The sequence below is a fragment of the Anolis sagrei genome, chromosome 2, assembly GCF_037176765.1.
Source record: "Anolis sagrei isolate rAnoSag1 chromosome 2, rAnoSag1.mat, whole genome shotgun sequence".
Taxonomy (NCBI): domain Eukaryota; kingdom Metazoa; phylum Chordata; class Lepidosauria; order Squamata; family Dactyloidae; genus Anolis; species Anolis sagrei.
The window spans coordinates 187,413,742-187,430,714 of NC_090022.1; the positions used below are offsets into that span (position 1 = coordinate 187,413,742).

The 16,973-nt window shown below is 42.4% G+C and overlaps 1 protein-coding gene across 3 annotated transcripts in view; it reads left to right on the forward strand.

Moving 5' to 3' along the window:
* Positions 1–16,973, forward strand: part of RARG (retinoic acid receptor gamma) — a 179,415-nt gene that overhangs the window by 41,209 nt on the left and 121,233 nt on the right. Inside the window, exon 1 of one of the 3 annotated variants that reach the window (XM_067464261.1) lies at positions 2,988–3,074. The exons of the other annotated variants lie outside the window; for them this stretch is intronic. The gene's annotated coding sequence lies outside the window, so the exon portion shown is untranslated. Of the gene's footprint in view, positions 1–2,987; positions 3,075–16,973 lie in introns of those variants that run through there. 3 annotated transcript variants of the gene reach the window in all.

Below are 16,973 nucleotides of genomic sequence, written 5' to 3' on the forward strand. Positions count from 1 at the left end.
CTTCTCCTACATCACAGGCAGAACATTGTTTTCAGCTCATCCTATGACATTTCCCACTGACCCACATAGGCCAGTGGGTTCTCTTATTTGTAATCCTTTGCAAAGGGAATAAAGACCCAAAATGGGGACATAATTATGTGGTAGGATGAGTTGAGGCAAGGTAAGTGTCAAGCAAACATGTCTCACACAAATAGCATTGTTTCTCCTGCAACCTCGGGAACTGCTGGGCCATCGTGATGACTCCAGCATCTAACCTTGGTGTTTTGATGTGGCCTCCCAGAGGCGCCAAAAGTTTGTCTACAGCACAAAGTACCTGGACAGCATCCAGTGTGTCTCATTCCCTGCCACAGGACACTAAGCACAACTTTCATGTTCGATGCCTCACCACTTATTTTCTTGAATAGCATGGGGGAGAGGGTGGCAGCATTGGGAGCCAGAGATTTCTTCTATCCTCTGTGATTTTCCTGAATGTTGCCCCTTCTTTGAAAATGTAGTGAAAGGAAAGCCTAAGTCTAGCATTGGGGAGTCCACAGTGCTTGGGCATATCCATTGTCATAAAGACTTTGGAAATGCAATTCTATTCCACTTATCACTCAAAGGACTTTGCTATTGTATTGTCGAAGGCTTTCATGGCCGGAATCACTGGGTTGTTGTAGGTTTTTTTAGGCTATATGGCCATGTTCTAAAGGCATTCTCTCCTGACGTTTCGCCTGCATCTATGGCAGGCATCCCCAGAGGTAGTGAGGTCTGTTGGAACTAGGGAAAGGGGGTTTATATATCTGTGGAATGACCAGGGTGGGACAAAGGACTCTTGTCTGCTGGAGCTAGGTGTGAATGTTTCAACTGACTACCTTGATTAGCATATAATGGCCTGACAGTACCTGGAGCAAACTTTTGTTGAGAGGTGATTAGATGTCTGTTTCCTCTCTGTTGTTGTGCTGTTGTAATTTTAGAGGTTTTTTTTAATACTGGTAGTCAGATTTTGTTCATTTTCATGGTTTCCTCCTTTCTGTTGAAATTGTCCACATGCTTGTGGATTTCAATTGCTTCTCTGTGTAGTCTGATATGGTGGTTGTGAGAGTGGACTTTGCTATTACATGAATTCTGCCTACATTGCTTCACTGCTGAGGCCAGCCTTGCTCTACAATGTGAGAGCTTAATGAGGTAACCTCACAACACAGCCATGTGTGTGCACATAACACACAGCAGGATAGGACCACAGTTTTACATGTTGCCATAATGCCACTAATTATCTGGGGTGAGGTTAGGGTGACCAGATGCAATCAGAGGTGGGGTTCCTGCATCGTATACACTTTGATTTCTGTGGGAATGCCTTGTCACACCTGGCATGGAAAAGGTTGCAAGCAACTTAATAAATTCCCTCTCATGAATCCATGAGAAGTCCAGTTCTCCTTTTCAGCAAAACTCTTGCTCCTGAGGATTGGTCTCTTGCCTCAGCTGTTTGAACGCCAACCTGGGAAAGTCCCATGTGTCTTGAAGTCCAGTCATTTTCAGCAGTTGCAGATGCTTTGTGAGTCTGCATGGCGAGCCACTGCATTTTATGTTTTCAAAAATGCGGTCCTCACACATTTATCCCAATGGCCCTCAGTGTAATCTGAAACCTGCATGACACCTAGTGCACGCTTAATCCATTTACGTTTGGGCCTCTTCCTCTACTGTATGCTGAGATCCTCACTATGCAAACTTCATCAATTCAGCTTTGACCCCTTCCCTTTGTTACACAGAGACACACCTTGGTGCTTTTGGCCGCATTTCTTTTGTTGAAGAAATCTGGTGATCTCAGAGTCCGCAATTTTATGGCTATACTTTTTTTTTGTCGTGTCAGGAGCGACTTGAGAAACTGCAAATCGCTTCTGGTGTGAGAAAATTGGCTGTCTGCAAGGACGTTGCCCAGGGGATGCCAGGATGATTTGATGTTTTTGTCATCCTTGTGGGAGGCTTCTCTCATGTCCCTGCATGAGGAGCTGGAGTTGATAGAGGGAGCTCATCTGCCTCTCCCTGGATTCGAACCTGCGACCTGTCGGTCTTCAGTCCTGCCGGCACAGGGGTTTAATCCACTGCACCACCAGGGGCTATACTGGGATGATCCTAATAAAGGACTGCGGACTTAGAAATACCCAGTAGGTGGTTTTGAGCAAAGCTATTCCATACAGAAGTAATCATCAACACTCCTAATTTGCACTGCCTGGAAAGGCGACGTTGCATTTCCCCAGATACCTATAATACTTAAGTAAAGGTAAAGATTTTCCCCTGACATTAAGTTCAGTTGTGTCCAACTCTGGGGGTTGGTGCTCATCTCCATTTCTGAGCCAAAGAGCCGGCATTGTCCGTAGACACCTCCAAGGTCATGTGGCCAGCATGACTGCATGGAGCGGCGTTACCTTCCCACCAGGGTGATACCCATTAATCTACTCACATTTGCATGTTTTCGAACTGCTAGGTTGGTTATAATACTTAACTTGAGTGTAATACCTCAATAACAAAAGGGAAAATGTATAGACTCTGTACAGCCTGAGGAAAAAACAAATGTGTATTCATAGCACAAAAATACCAGAGGTATAGAAAGACCTCATGGCTACATCCAGGTCCGTATGTTACATGGTTCCAGTTTCAATGTCCGCAGGGCAATTGTCTCTCTCCTTTCTCCTTTCCCCCCCAATCTCCACACCCATTGGGTTTTAGAAACCACTGCCTGTTCCACTGGATATGTGGACATAGGCATCACCTACTAGATGAACTTTGAGAACATATTATTAGTTTCACCCTTGTGTCATTCTGGCACGGTGTAACCAGGCAACAGTTTTATTTTATTTAGAGAGCAGCATCCCTTCCCTGCCCTCAAGGCATGTTGCACTGTATATTCTTATCTTACCTTTATAACTGCCCTGAGCACAGTTTAGCTTGGAAGTGAACTTGCCCAGGAGTGGGAAGTGAACCTGTGGCTCAGTTGCAATTTCAGTGCTGGATTTTGGTATAGTTTTCCAGCTTTGTCTCCTGCGACACTGCCTGGCCCTCCAAATGCAAGCAAGAAAGGAGGAGAGAGTTTTAGTCAGGTGAGAGATTTTGCAAGGTGTTGGGGATACAATAGGTCTTTGTTTTGAGGAGGTGTGGACTGTCCCTTGATTTTTGCTTTTACTTTAGTATTGTCATTGATTTTGGATAGAAGTAGGAGAGCACTGAGCGGGTGCTTTAATCCTTTCCTTCTGCAATCTCTGTTTTTATATATAAACTTTGTGGCTCCAACATCTGGCCTGACTTTGGGAGTTTTCTGTTTCCTCTTTCCCTTCATTTTAGCCGACTCTGATGATGAGTTCAGGAAAATTCAAAAGCTGCTACACATTTTGGGTATTTTGATTGCTCTTAACAAAGATATTGCTGAAATGTGTTGTTGTTTTAGTTTGTGGACAAGTGTGCCTAGCTTTTTCCTTTCTGTCCTTTTCCTATTGGGTTGTGCCTTTATGAATATGGATCTAGGTATATGTCCCTTTGTGGATGGGGAAGCTGCTGTAACAGGGGCACTTTTAATTGGGAAGACTAAAATGATTGGTTAAATAAGTAACAGTAGGAGATGTTCCAGTTATTATTATCACAACATGTCCAACATACAGTAGGCTCTTGATATCTGCTGGAGTTTGGTTCCAGGTTCCTGGTGGATACCCAAATCCATGAATGCTGAAGACCTATTCTTTAGTAAAATTGTACACCTTATAAAATGGCAAACAACTCAAATGAACTTAAGGATCTGTGAAATGGAGGGAGAGTGTAGAGAATATACCTACACACCAGTGTTGTGCTCAATGTGCAGAAAAATAAGGATTTACTTTTTAGATTTTTTTCCCTCCTGAATATTTTTTATTTGTGGTTGGTTGAATCGGTGGATGAAGGATCAACTTACCCATGATTTTTCCACTTAGGCCCATCTACACTGAGCACTTATTGCAGTTTGAAGAAAGTGGTTGCACTGCACAGATACAGTAAATCCTGGAACCAGTTTTGAGGCCTGGATGGTGATACAAAAACTACAGACCACTGATGCACATCAAGGACTTTCTTTTGTGTGTTGTTGAATGCTTTCATGGTTGGAATTGCTGGTTTGCAGTGAGTTTTCCAAGCTGTATGGCCATTTTCCAGAAGCATTCTCTCCTGACGTTTTGCCCACATCTACAGCAGGCATACATCTTTTGTGTGCTTTTTTTTGGGAGTCCATTGTCTGTGAGTGCAGTTTGAAGCTAGATTTGAACTTCATTAAATGCTCAAGGTGGAGAAAACATCTACATTGAGCATTTAATGAAGTTCAAATCTAGCTTCAAACTGCAGCTAGAAATTTAGAAATTGGAGACTGAGAATGTAAAGTAAAACAAAGTAGCTAATGTATCAGTGGGTCTGGGGATAAATGGGGTTAGAGTAGTTTTCTTCAACCTCCTGCCCTCCAATTGTTTTCCTCAACCAAGAATGGCAAATGTCAAACTGGCTGGGCATATTTGGAGGTGTAGACATACATTTGGAAGATGATAAGTTGGAGAATCTTGCACAAGAAAAAACAGCTTTTGTTCATTCAGGGATTTCCCCATACTTTTATTTTAGTTAAAAGCAGGGAATGGAGTAGCAGAGAAAGTAATACCCTGTACACTTAAGACTTGTCCTGAATTCTTATTGCTGGACTCATCCTCTAGAATGTGGCCTGGAGTAAATTTCTTTCTGTCGGCGTCATCTTTATGGGAGTAATATGCTGCTGACGTATATCTCAGGAGATGTTTTGAAGGCAAATATGAGAAGATTGGGAGATTTTGTTCATGTAGGTCACCACCACTCTGTGTGGCGCAGGAGGTAACTGGATACTTTCTCAGCATCCTTCTGTAGTTTTTTTTCCTGCAGTTCTTGGTAGCGTGTATTTATTATAAAAGTATGTAAGAACGGTCCGGTTTCTGGCTATGGTTTGTCCATGGATTGGCAGAGTTGCTTCTTCCCTGTGCATTTTCAGTAATGAGAAGTGTGAGAAGCTTTGGGTCTCAATTCTGAGAATATAGCTGGATAATAATAATAATAATAATAATAATAATAAACACTATTGATTGTTTATTCAGTATCTTTGCAGAGGTGAACTGGTGCAAAGCTGTTAGCAGTGAATTGGAGAGCTGGAGGAAACCACCACACTATTATAGTTTGATTCAAGAATGTATCTCCCGTGCAAACAGGGTTTGTTCTGTATTCCACTTGAACTTCTGTGGCCACATCCTATGGAATCTTGGAATTTATAGCTGAAAGTTGGACATTTAGATGTCTCAACGAAGGAGGAAAGGAAGGAAGATTGAAGACAATGGTCCAGATTTGGTGCCAGTCCTTGGCACATTGGGAAAGAAATGATTGCCAGTCTCCCATAGGAGAATAATTGAGCTAAATGACCTGATAGTCCTGTGAGGAATGTCTGATTACTCTTCCTAGCATTGCGAGAAATAATTGGGTTATTTATTTACTATATTTATATCTCACTTTCAGAAGTGGCCCTAGGTAATTTTCAACGGTAAGCAAACAGTATGCTGGCGCCCCCCCCCCCCCCCCGCCCCCCCAACCAATCACTGATATATATTTTCTGTTCGTCGTGGGAGTTCTGTGTGCCATATTTGGTTCAATTCCATCATTGGTGGAGTTCAGAATGCTCTTTGATTATAGGTGAACTATACATTCCAGTAAGTACAACTCGCATATGCCAAGGTCTATTTTCCCCCATGAGTGCCTCAAGAGCACCCCTGGGCAAAATCAACTATACTGCAAATGGGTTGAGCCGCCCCTGCTTGCTTTCTCTCACCCCAGGGGGAACTCAGAGTGTTTATGATATTTCAGGATAGGGAATGGGACCTGGGATGCCTGGTATGGTTTTCATCTGAGGAGTACTTATTCATGCAGGTGCATCCCATTTTGCCAAGGGACCTGAGTTACTGGCACTAAATACTGTATAGTGATTCATTTAGAACCTCCATTTGGCTTTCTGGACCATCACTGAGAAGCATTTGGGTGTTCTACAAAAGGCGTTTTCCTCCTTGCCATAAAGCATGTTATGTTGTCAACCCTTGCTTGGACCTAAGCCAAAAGAGTGTATATCTGCAAGGGCTTTGAGGCCTCTTCTGCACGTTTTGCCTAACGAGGCAAATAGCGGCTTTGGGTGGGTATAATTGTATATGATTTATGTCAGGAAAATGGTATGGGGGCTGGATTTCCCCCCTGAACGCATAACTGATAATTACCACTCTTGGAAGCCACTAAGAAAGGCATTCTCCTTGGATGCCCTATTTTTAACCTCTCCGTGGAAATGTGCTCTGAACGAGCACAAGCATGGCTTGTAAATGGATACATAGCACTGGCCAACACACATTTTGGTGCCTCAAATATCAGCCCTGTTTCTGGGCATGGTTGACCTGCTGATTCCAAAAATGGCACCGGTTTTCCCCCCATCAACTCTAGTTTTTGAGATACAGAATATACGCCACCTACCAGTTTCCATCTGCTCACCCATAGAAAACCATGATAACCATATCTAAGAAACTAGAGCTGATGCGGGCTATCCAATGCTATTTTCTGAATCAGTGCTCCAAATAATCCAGGACCAAGCCTAAAAACCAAGCCACCATAAAAAACGTGTTTGTTTGTCAGACTAAATAGTCTATCACATAATAACAGATGGATAAATTGTGTCTCAATTTTTCCAGGCATTCCTTATGCTAGAAATATCCAATCCATTTGTATTACTTTTGCCCCAGTGTCATCGGTCTTGGTCCAGACATATTAATTTCATGTTCTTCTTACCCCCCCCCCCTTTTTTTTTACATTTCAATATTCTTTGTCAACTTGATGAATTTGGAGGAGGAAGTTGTATTTGGGGGGATTCTCAAAACCACCTCAGATTCAAAATTCAGCTATTTCATAGAATCATAGATTTGGAAGATACCACGTGGACCATCTAGTCCAACCCCCGACTTCTTATTTCAGCATAAGGAAATGTTTATCTATCTGGCACTTACATAACAAATGTCTCCTTCCTGAGATCCTCTCTGTCCCTAGCATATTATGTATTTTGGCTCCTAGAACAAGGTTTGAAATCTAAACTATGTTACTGACTCAGGTGGCAACCAAAACATTTAACTAAACAATATTACGTAAGTCTGTCTGCTTTGCTTGTCACTTGCATATAGGTGCCTGTCTATATGTGCATAATATATATTTCATGGTATGGATGGAGAACATGTGACTACCCAGATATTTGGGGACTGCAGCTCCCATCTCTCAATGAACACAATATTTGTTTGTTTGTTTACTTATTTATTTGGTATGCCACCTTTCTCCTAGAGTGGGATCCACAGATTTGCTCTGATTTTGATGTATGTCCAGGATTTATGGGAACTGTGGTCCTGCAAAATCTGGAGAACCACAGATTGATCAGCCCCATATTGCAGTTAAAAATATTCTCTTGTAATCTGCAGACCTTCCCCTATAATTGTTGGCATATATAATCTCTCTGTAGCTAGTGATTAAAACAATGTGCATTGCACTTGCTCAGAGGTACTGTCATTTCTGTATGCTTCTGCACATTTCAGTGTAGAGCTCAAGTATTCAACACAGACACTTGCTTGAGGACTTGGAAGCCTTGGCACAAATCATGCTCTGCCGCCTCACAGAAAGCACTATAGATCAGTGATAGAGATGCCTAGGGATGCCCGGATGTTTGATGTTTTACCATCCTTGTGGAAGTCTTCTCTCATGTCCCCGCATGGGGAATTGGAGCTGACAGAGGGAGCTCAACCCATTCTCCCCAGATTCAAAAAACTGACCTATCGGTCAGCAGTCCTTCCAGCACAAGGGTAACCCATTGCACCACAGGGGGCTCTGATGTATGACTTCACACCATATGTTTGAAACTTCTGGCTTGGTTGCTTCATGTCTGCACAGGCCCGTAGTCGGAGGGGGGCGGGCTTGAGGGGCTTTAGCCCCCCTCGAAATTCTCAGAGTGGTCCGCGCAGAGGCCTTACTGGTACTTTATTTAAACTGTTATGTTTATTCCTAGCATGATCTGATCACCATGCTCAATATATCCCATATACATGGGGGTATTGGGATAATGATACAAAAGGTTTGCTAGGGTAGATACTGAGACCCCCCCCCCCAAATCAAACACAGCCCCCCATCAAAATCCTGGCTATGGGCCTGTATCTGCAACAAAATTTTGTGATCAAAACAGAAATTTCTCCAATCTTTTGTTCTTTTGCGCTTCTCTCCTTGGCCTGTGGACAGAGGCGGCCCTAGGTAAATTTCAACGATAAACAAACAGTATTTTGTGCCCTGCCCCCCCGCCCGCCCAACCAATCATTGATATATATTTTCTCTTCGTCATGGGAGTTCTGTGTGCCATATTTGGTTCAATTCCATCATTGGCGGAGTTCAGAATGCTCTTTGATTTTAGGTGAACTATACATCCCAGTAACTACAACTCGCATATGTCAAGGTCTATTTTCCCCCAAGAGTGCCTCAAGAGTGCCCCTGGGCAAAATCAACTATACTGCAAATGCTTTCTTTGCGTAATGCGTTGAGCCGCCCCTGCCTTTGGAGACTATTAATGGGAAAGAGATTGAGAAAGAGAGGAAGATGCGGGCAGATGGTGAGGAAAGGGTTAGGGACTGGTGCTGACGGGCTCAGGAATGCAGTGCTGCCAGTCAGGGGAAGGGCCTTGCTCCCAGGTGCTCAGCTCAAGAACTTCTTTAGGGATTGTTTTGTTTTTATTGCTCAAGCTTGTGGGCTTGTTCCCATGTGGGATGGGTTGGGGAGCCAGTTCCTATGTTTCACACTCTGTGGGTACACTAAAGCAGCCACACCCATGGCAAGCGCCTTCCAGCATTCAGCTATGAACTGGGAGATTGAAAACAAGAGACATGTATCTGCATACCCGTCCAAAGAATTATTAGGAGGAAGGTGTAATGGTTAGAGTGGTGAAACAGGACTAGGGACATCTAGATTCAAATCCTCACTTGGCTGTGAAATTCACCGGTGGAGCACAGGCCAGCCACTGTCTTTTAGGCCAGTGGTTCTCAACCTGTGGTTCCCCAGATGTTTTGGCCTCCAACTCCCAGAAATCCTAACAGCTGATAAACTGTCTGGGATTTCTGGGAATTGTAGGCCAAAACACCTGGGAACCCACAGGTTGAGAACCACGGTCTTAGGCTGTCCTATTGTGAAGAGAGAGGACAGGGACTGTGTATGCCTCCTTTAATATTTTGCAGGAAATACAAATAAAAAATAAGAACACACCCACATACACTCACACAAATGAACATGTGTATAACATAATCCCTAACATGTGAATGCTAGTCCAAACCCCAGTCTCCATGCCTGTTAATTGTTACTATTCCAAGTTCAAGCTCACTAAAGCACTTCGCTATAGGCACTAACACAGAGTAATTGAGTGCATCTGACTCCATCGTGTGTAACTTCTGAATGGATTACTGAGATGCCAGACTCCATCCTGAGTCCCTCTTAAGGTCAGTTAGGTGATATGGGAATATGGTAAATGACTTTTCTGCTACTAATTTAATTGGATTATGTAATTTTATTTTTATGTTACAATTCGCGGTTAGATGTTGGTTCACTTTGGGATTCAAGTGGGTCGTTATTGTATTTGTGTTTATGGCTACTTTTAAGGCATTTAACGCTTTCCTTTGTGTTTGTGGTTGCCAAAATCGCCCCGAGTCCCTTCTGGGAGATAGGGCATAATACAAATAAATTATTGTTGTTGTTTCTAGTAGTTCCTTGTGAGCTTAGGTCAGCATTTGTTAACCTATAGCAGGAGTCCTCAAACTTTTTAAACAGAGGACTGGGTCACAGTCCCTCAAACTGGTGGAGGGCCAGATTATAATTTGAAAAAAAATGAATGCATTCCTATGCACACTGCACATATCTTATTTGTAGTGCAAAAACACTTAATAATTAAAATGAAGAACAGTTTTAACAAATATAAACTTATTAGTATTTCAATTGGAAGTGTGGACTTGCTTTTGGCTGATGAGATAGGATTGTTGCTGTTGTTATTGTTGTGTGCTTTCAAGTCGTTTCAGACTTAAGTTGACCCTGAGCGAGGGCCGGGTAAATGACCTTGGAGGGCCGTATCCAGCCCCCGGGCCTTAGTTTGAGGACCCCTGACCTATAGGGTCGTTACCAGATATAGCAGGGAGAAACTCCCAATGGCAGCACTTGGCTTCCATGTCAGTGTAGTAGTACAATTTTCAATCTGAATGTGAAATGAATTATCCAATCTATTGAATCTAAAAATGGATTCAATATAGAGTCTTACCGAAAGAGGTCATTAGCCACTACTGGCAGCTCTCACTGTCCCCAGCAATTGTAAGAGAGCACTAGTCCAATGTAACTAGAAAGCACCATCAACATGTGGAAATCTGGCCAAGTTAACACATGTTAATTTAAGCATTGGCAGCCACTACCAAGAAAAGGAATATTAGCTCTCTTTAGGCTACACTGTGGGAAGAACAAAGGGAGCATATTGTCTGTATGACCATAAGGACAGAGAAGTTCAAGAGCCGGGATACAAGAACTCAAAAGTCTGAGCCAAGTCTTATTTTCAGTGTCAGCGTTTAGTCCAGGAATGTATAGTAATGCAGAGTTTTACTAATGGAAGGGAACAAGGTCAAGTGGCGGGGCCAGAGCAAAGCACATTAATCTATTTATTCACATGCTGTAACACTCCTGATTCCCCTACCATAACTACAGGTAAACACAGCTGGCCAAGCCAAAAAGGTTCTTTGCCTGCCAGAGTGTGTCAGATCTTCAAGGTACATAGAAAGGTGAAAGGTGGTGTGAAGTGTGTCAGGGAGTCTGGCGAATGGGATTACAGACACATAATGATTGTACATGCTAGTGAACAACACAGGCAGTTTCCCCCTAAGTTTCACACAGCCTCGATTCTGGAAGCATATCTTCTTAGTCTGATTTCTGTGTTATCACATTCTAGCTCCAGACAGTGCTCGAAAACTTCTGTTCTTAAAGACATTTGTCTTTTTATGTTTGTTTTCAAGCCTCCGGTTTCATAAGAGCATGATGTATATGTGGTGATGACATCCTTCATTGTCTGTCTCCTTGACAGCAGTCCTAGTTTTAGCTGTCCATGGAGATGTCTTGACTGTTAGAGCCTTGTCTTTCGTTTTCTTAGCCTTGATGCTTATGTGCATAGCTCATTCCGCTAAGTAGTGCACTGCTAGTGATCTTATCCTCTTGGTGCTTAATGTAAAACCTGATGAGGCACAAACTCTTATGATGAAATCCTTCCTAGCTATCCAATACACTCTACAGAAAACAGTCCTGATAAAAGATTTTAAAAGAGCCACTGATTTAGAATACATTAGACCAATGGTTCTCAACCTTTGGTCCTCCCAAGTGTTTTGGAGTTCAGCTCCCACAATTCCCAACAATTTGTTGTTGTTTATTTGTTCAGTTGCTTCCGACTCTTTGTGACTTCATGGATTAGCCCACACCAGAGCTCCCTGTCGGCCACAGCCACCCCCAGCTCCTTCAAGGTCAAGCCAGTCACTTCAAGGATCCCATCCATCCATCTTGCCCTTGGTCGGCCCCTCTTCCTTTTTCCTTCCATTTTCCCCAGCATCATTGTCTTCTCTAAGCTTTCCTGTGTTCTCATGATGTGGCAAAAATACTTCATATTTGCCTCTACTATCCTTCCCTTCAGTGCAGTCAGGCTTTATTTCCTGAAGTATGGACTCGTTGGATCTTCTCGTAGTCCAGGGCACTCTCAGAATTTTCCTCCAGCACCCCAGTTCAAAAGCATCTATCTTCCTTCACTCAGCCTTCCCTATGGTCCAGCTCTCACATTCGTAGGTTACTATGGGGAATACCATTGATTTAACTATATCCCCCAGATGTACATCAGTGTTACTGTGTTGTGAGGTTCGAGCTGTACATATCCCATTGACCTCAGTGGGATAAGAATGACTTGTATGCATGATTGTAGCTAAAATTTGTACTTATATGTAACTCACCATATGTCTGTGCTTCCTTAGACTGCTGTTGATATCTGCTTAGCTGGTAAGGCAGGCTAAGGAATTCAGTGGGACTCATTTAACCTATGAGTACACATGTATAGGTTAATGAGAGCCAAGGTTGTACAATGAAGTTGAAAATAAAGGAACAAACATTTACATTTCTCACTAAAAACATAAATATTGTATTTCTTCCATTCTAAATCGCCATTGATTGTAAGATTCACACTAATTTCAGTACCACCAACAGCATGTGTGCGTATGTATGTGTGTATGTATGTATGTGTACACACCCATAAGTCTAAGACATGCCCCTTTTTAAAGAAGTTTATATAGAGGGAAAAGTGTGCCTTAGAATCGAAGGAATACAGCATATGTTTTATCTGTAACTGTAACAAAAAGGCTATAAATTTTCATTGGTTAATTAATCCACTTCTGATTCCAGTGGCTTAATGGGTGAAGACTAATATTAGCTGAGGCAATTACACCTTGAAGCTATTTTGTTTTGAGCGGTGTTACTCTAAATAGGAGCAAAGGAGATAGTCCTTAATATGACTTATTGTGATTGCAATTGAAGTTGGCCCATGTGTGAGTGAACAGTGGTAATCTTTGGACTCATGTGTTCTCTCTATCCTCCATCATCCATGGGAGGGAAGCTTGGTTTGCTGTTTAATACAAATACCAGAAATCAGGGTTGTGGATTACAGCTTAGGTTTGCTTCAGGCTTTTGTTCTGTTCCACTTGGACACATAGGTACCTTCACAGATGACATTAAGCCATTGTTTGTGTCGCTCATGGTTTATTGCTGACACCGCAAACTGCACAACAAATGGCCAAACTATGGTTCTCGCTAAACCAGTGGTTCTCAACCTGTGGGCCCCCAGATGTTTTGTCTTTCATCTCCTAGAAATCCTAACAGCTAGTAAACTGGCTGGGATTTCTGGGAGTTGTAGGTCAAAACCCCTGGGGACCCACAGGTTGAGAATCACTGCTCTAAACCCATTTGTCAGCTACTTTTTCAGACTGCACATGTGAAAAAACAGGACAAGGATAAGCTATGCCTGCAGGTTTGGACAAATTTTCGAATTCGTAGTTGAAATCAGCCAGAGTTTGTAAGCCAAAAACAAAACATAGATTCAGATTGTGGTTTGTGGCTGTTTAGCAAATCAGGGCTTGCTAACAAGGTGGACTGAGATATCACAACCCAGATTTCATTGAATTATAACATGATGGGTGAACATGGCCAAAGGCAACCTGCTTACCAGAAGCTTTTCTCTTTACATTGTAAATTCTTTGAACAACCTGTTATATATAATTGAAGATGAACATGATCAGTTGGGATTACATTTTCACAATATTAACTTCTGTCAATGTATATTTTTTCAAAATTTGCTTTGGATAATATTGTGGGTTATAAATTGCATTATGAGTTATAGGTTTAGAATCAGGCACCAGATGTAATTCTACATTAACTCACATGGCATACAAGCAGAGCATAGAAGAGATCTTTTTCATATTACAACCCCTAGAATCCCCAGTCAACATAGCTATGGTCAGGTTGTCTAGAGGATATGGGGATTAAAACAAATCCTAACTTTTTCAGTTATAGATTAGAAGCTTCGAGCAGGTCAGCGTGATGCAAATCTCTGCTTGTTGTTGTAGTCTCACTCTATCTCTGTTCTGTAAATAGGAATAACTGTTGTAAAGTTGCTGGATATGAAATGCTGGAAAGAAAAACATTGAATTTCATAGGGTTTTCTTGGGCAAGGAAGACTCAGACGTAGTTTTGCCAAGTCCTTCCAGCACCCAATATTTGTTGGTGGTCTCCCATCTAGATACTAACCAGGGCTGACCCAGTTTAGTTTCCACAATCAGGCGGGATCTGGTGCTTTTAGTGATAGTAATACTTAATGGGCTATCTTCCATTACTGGTACCCAGTCAGGGATGACTTCTTACCCCAAAGTTAGAAAAATAATGCTCCCAGGCATGACCTCTTTGTAACCTGAAGGCCCAAAAATCATGCTAAAAGAGCTTCAGTTGTCCTAATATTATGATTGGGGAGAAGGTGGGGGACACTGGCCCAACTTTTGTGGTTGGAAATGCTGTAGCTCAGTCTCAAATGGAAACAAAAAGAAATGTCTCTCAGGGTAGGCCAAATTCTTTTTATTGGAGAGTTTCACTCACCCTTTAGGTGCCCCCATCCCTTTAAGACAGGCTTTTAAAGAAAAGACTGCTGTTACTTTCCCCCTTGAATGGTTTTTGCATGATATGTATTTAAAAGGGGTGTGTGTGAAAAATAACTCTACAAGAACTCATTCCATTGTGGGCACTGAAGCGCATGGAAAATGTAGACCGTGGCAGCGTAATTTTAGAGGATTTCAGCGCCCCGGACCATGAGCAATGACTCCCTTGATGCTCATGTTTGTATATTTCTTATAAACACCTTTTCCCATAACCTTTGCCCGCGAAGTGCCAGCTCAGTCTTTCACACAATCCTGTCATTGTGTTGTTGTCCCTTTCCCTCCTGTCGACTTGAAGAGAAAAAAAAAAGTAAAGTGGAAAATACATGTAGCTTTTTCCACCCTGGAATAACTTTTCTTAAAGCCATCAAAACCACTGAATGGCTCCTTTCCAAATTCAAATTGAACCCCTAACCCCATCCCTTCCCTCGGTGCCTCACAAAACCAATCTTTTTTTCCACCACTGCTGCTACCAAGCCTCAGAGCACTCCAGAGATGCTATCGGCAGCAAAGAAAAGTTTAGGGGCTTTTTCACTTTTTCTTTTTCTGTTCCCTTCTTTTGTTGTTGTTGTTTATGAAGGGATTAACAACACATGCACTCTTTTCCTTTACTCTTTGTGGCTCTGGAGCAGGGGTCCCAAAACTAAGGCCTGTGGGCCAGATGCACCCCTCCAAGGTCATTTACTCAGCCCTTGCCTAAGGACCACATCACCAGGGACCACTTTGACCAAGGACCACTCTCCAACATTAGTACCAAAAAGGTTGATCAGTTTTGATCAACTTTAGATTTGGTTTGGTTATTTGAGGTGCTGATTTAGAAAATTGCATTGGATAGACCACATCAGCTCTAGTTTCTGATACAGAACATATGCCACCCAGTAGTCGCCATCTACTCGGCCACAGAAAACTGTACAGAAAACAGAAAAAGCCTCTGCACTATGAGAGGGTTTTGCGAGACCAGTTGCTTTCGCTGAATTGGTGTAATAACAGTGAGACCGCGGACCATATTTTAGTTCTTGCAGACCACTGGTGGTCCATTGGGAACCACTGCCCTAAATGTTAGACCTAAGGTCAGCCTAAGTCTGATATGACTTGAAGGCACACAACAACAACAATCCAAATTAACTTGACTATCTCATCAGGCAAAAGCTGGTCCATGCTTCCCACTAAAGTACTGCTAAGTTTATTTTGGTTAAAATTGCTCTTCATTTTAAATATTGCATTTTAAATATTTTGCACAGGAATTTGTTCATGCCCCCCACCCCGCCAAATTATAGTTTGGCCCCACAACAGTTTGAGGGACTGGGAACCTACCCTTGGCTTATAAAGCTTGAGGCCCCCTGATCTGGATAAACCAGAAAATTTAAATTAGGGATTATTATCCAAAGAATGAGAGCTGGCATAATATATTGGCTTGATAGTTGGTTTTTAGAGACCAGGGTTTGAATTCTAAGAGACCAGGGTTTGAATCCCACTTGGCCACAGGAACCTACTTGGGTGACTCGGGCAAGTCACACTCTCAGCAAGGGTAAAGTCCCTCTGAACAGAACTTGCCAAGAAAACCCTGTGATAGGTTCTCCATAAATTGGCAATGACTTGAAAGAGTTGAAACAAAAACACATAAAGAAGTACAGCCTCGCTTTTCTCATGAAAGTGCCTTACAGACTTGAAATCATAAGCCAGAAATATAGCAATTTTAATATTATGTGCATTGGATAAATGGGCAAAAGTGCATTATTTTCCTAATGTATTCCAGTTATCAAAAGCAGTTTAATATTTTTATTAGGACCAACTGGAGTGTGGGAGGAAGGGGGGCAGAGTTTGTATTCTTTGGCAGGGATTTGGATTGCAAAGAAGAAGGGAGTCTTGGTAGACATGTGCCGGCAAAGTGAGACAGAGGAGAAAACTGAAGTGCTTCATTTTAATCTGGAATAGGTTGCTGTGACTCTTGCCCCGGATTGCCATTTTAAGAGGGCTTCCTGATCTCATGGAAGACATGATTGGGCTTGGATCAGGAAAGACTTAGTCCATGTCTGTACTTACGTTTTGGTTACAAAGCAACTATTCCAAACCCCAAGCCTGCCTAGCCTCCAGCAGTTATCACAAGGTTGAAGATTCTTGGAGCAAGTTTGAATATGTTTGTAATATCTATTTGTTACATGTCTATCCCAAAGAGCACAAGCAGACATGCACAGTCACTTCCCCATTTTAATTCACACTAATCCATGAGGTAGTCTAGATGAAGAACAGAGCAAGTCATCATTCAATCCATACTTTGCATGAACCCCCATAGTTACATACTGCAGTACCAAAAATCAATGTGCGTGCTAAATTCAGAGTTCTGAAAGTGGCCTTCCCTCTAACAAGGAGAGTCATGATGTATGGAGACATCTTGGAGTGTGGTTCCTCTATTTGCTCTCAAAACACTTTGGGTATAGTCCAACAAAACTGCAAATCAGGCTGCCAAACTTCCCGTTGCCCATACACTGCCACCATGTGGGTGTGGGATTCCAAGACCATGCATTGAATCACTGGATCTACTAAAGCTGCCCACCCCTGAATGTGTGTGTGTGTGTGTGTGTGTGTGTGTGTGTGTGAGAGAGAGAGAGAGAGAGAGAGAGAGAGAGAACTACCCATATTTTATGGTGTATAAGATTACTTTTT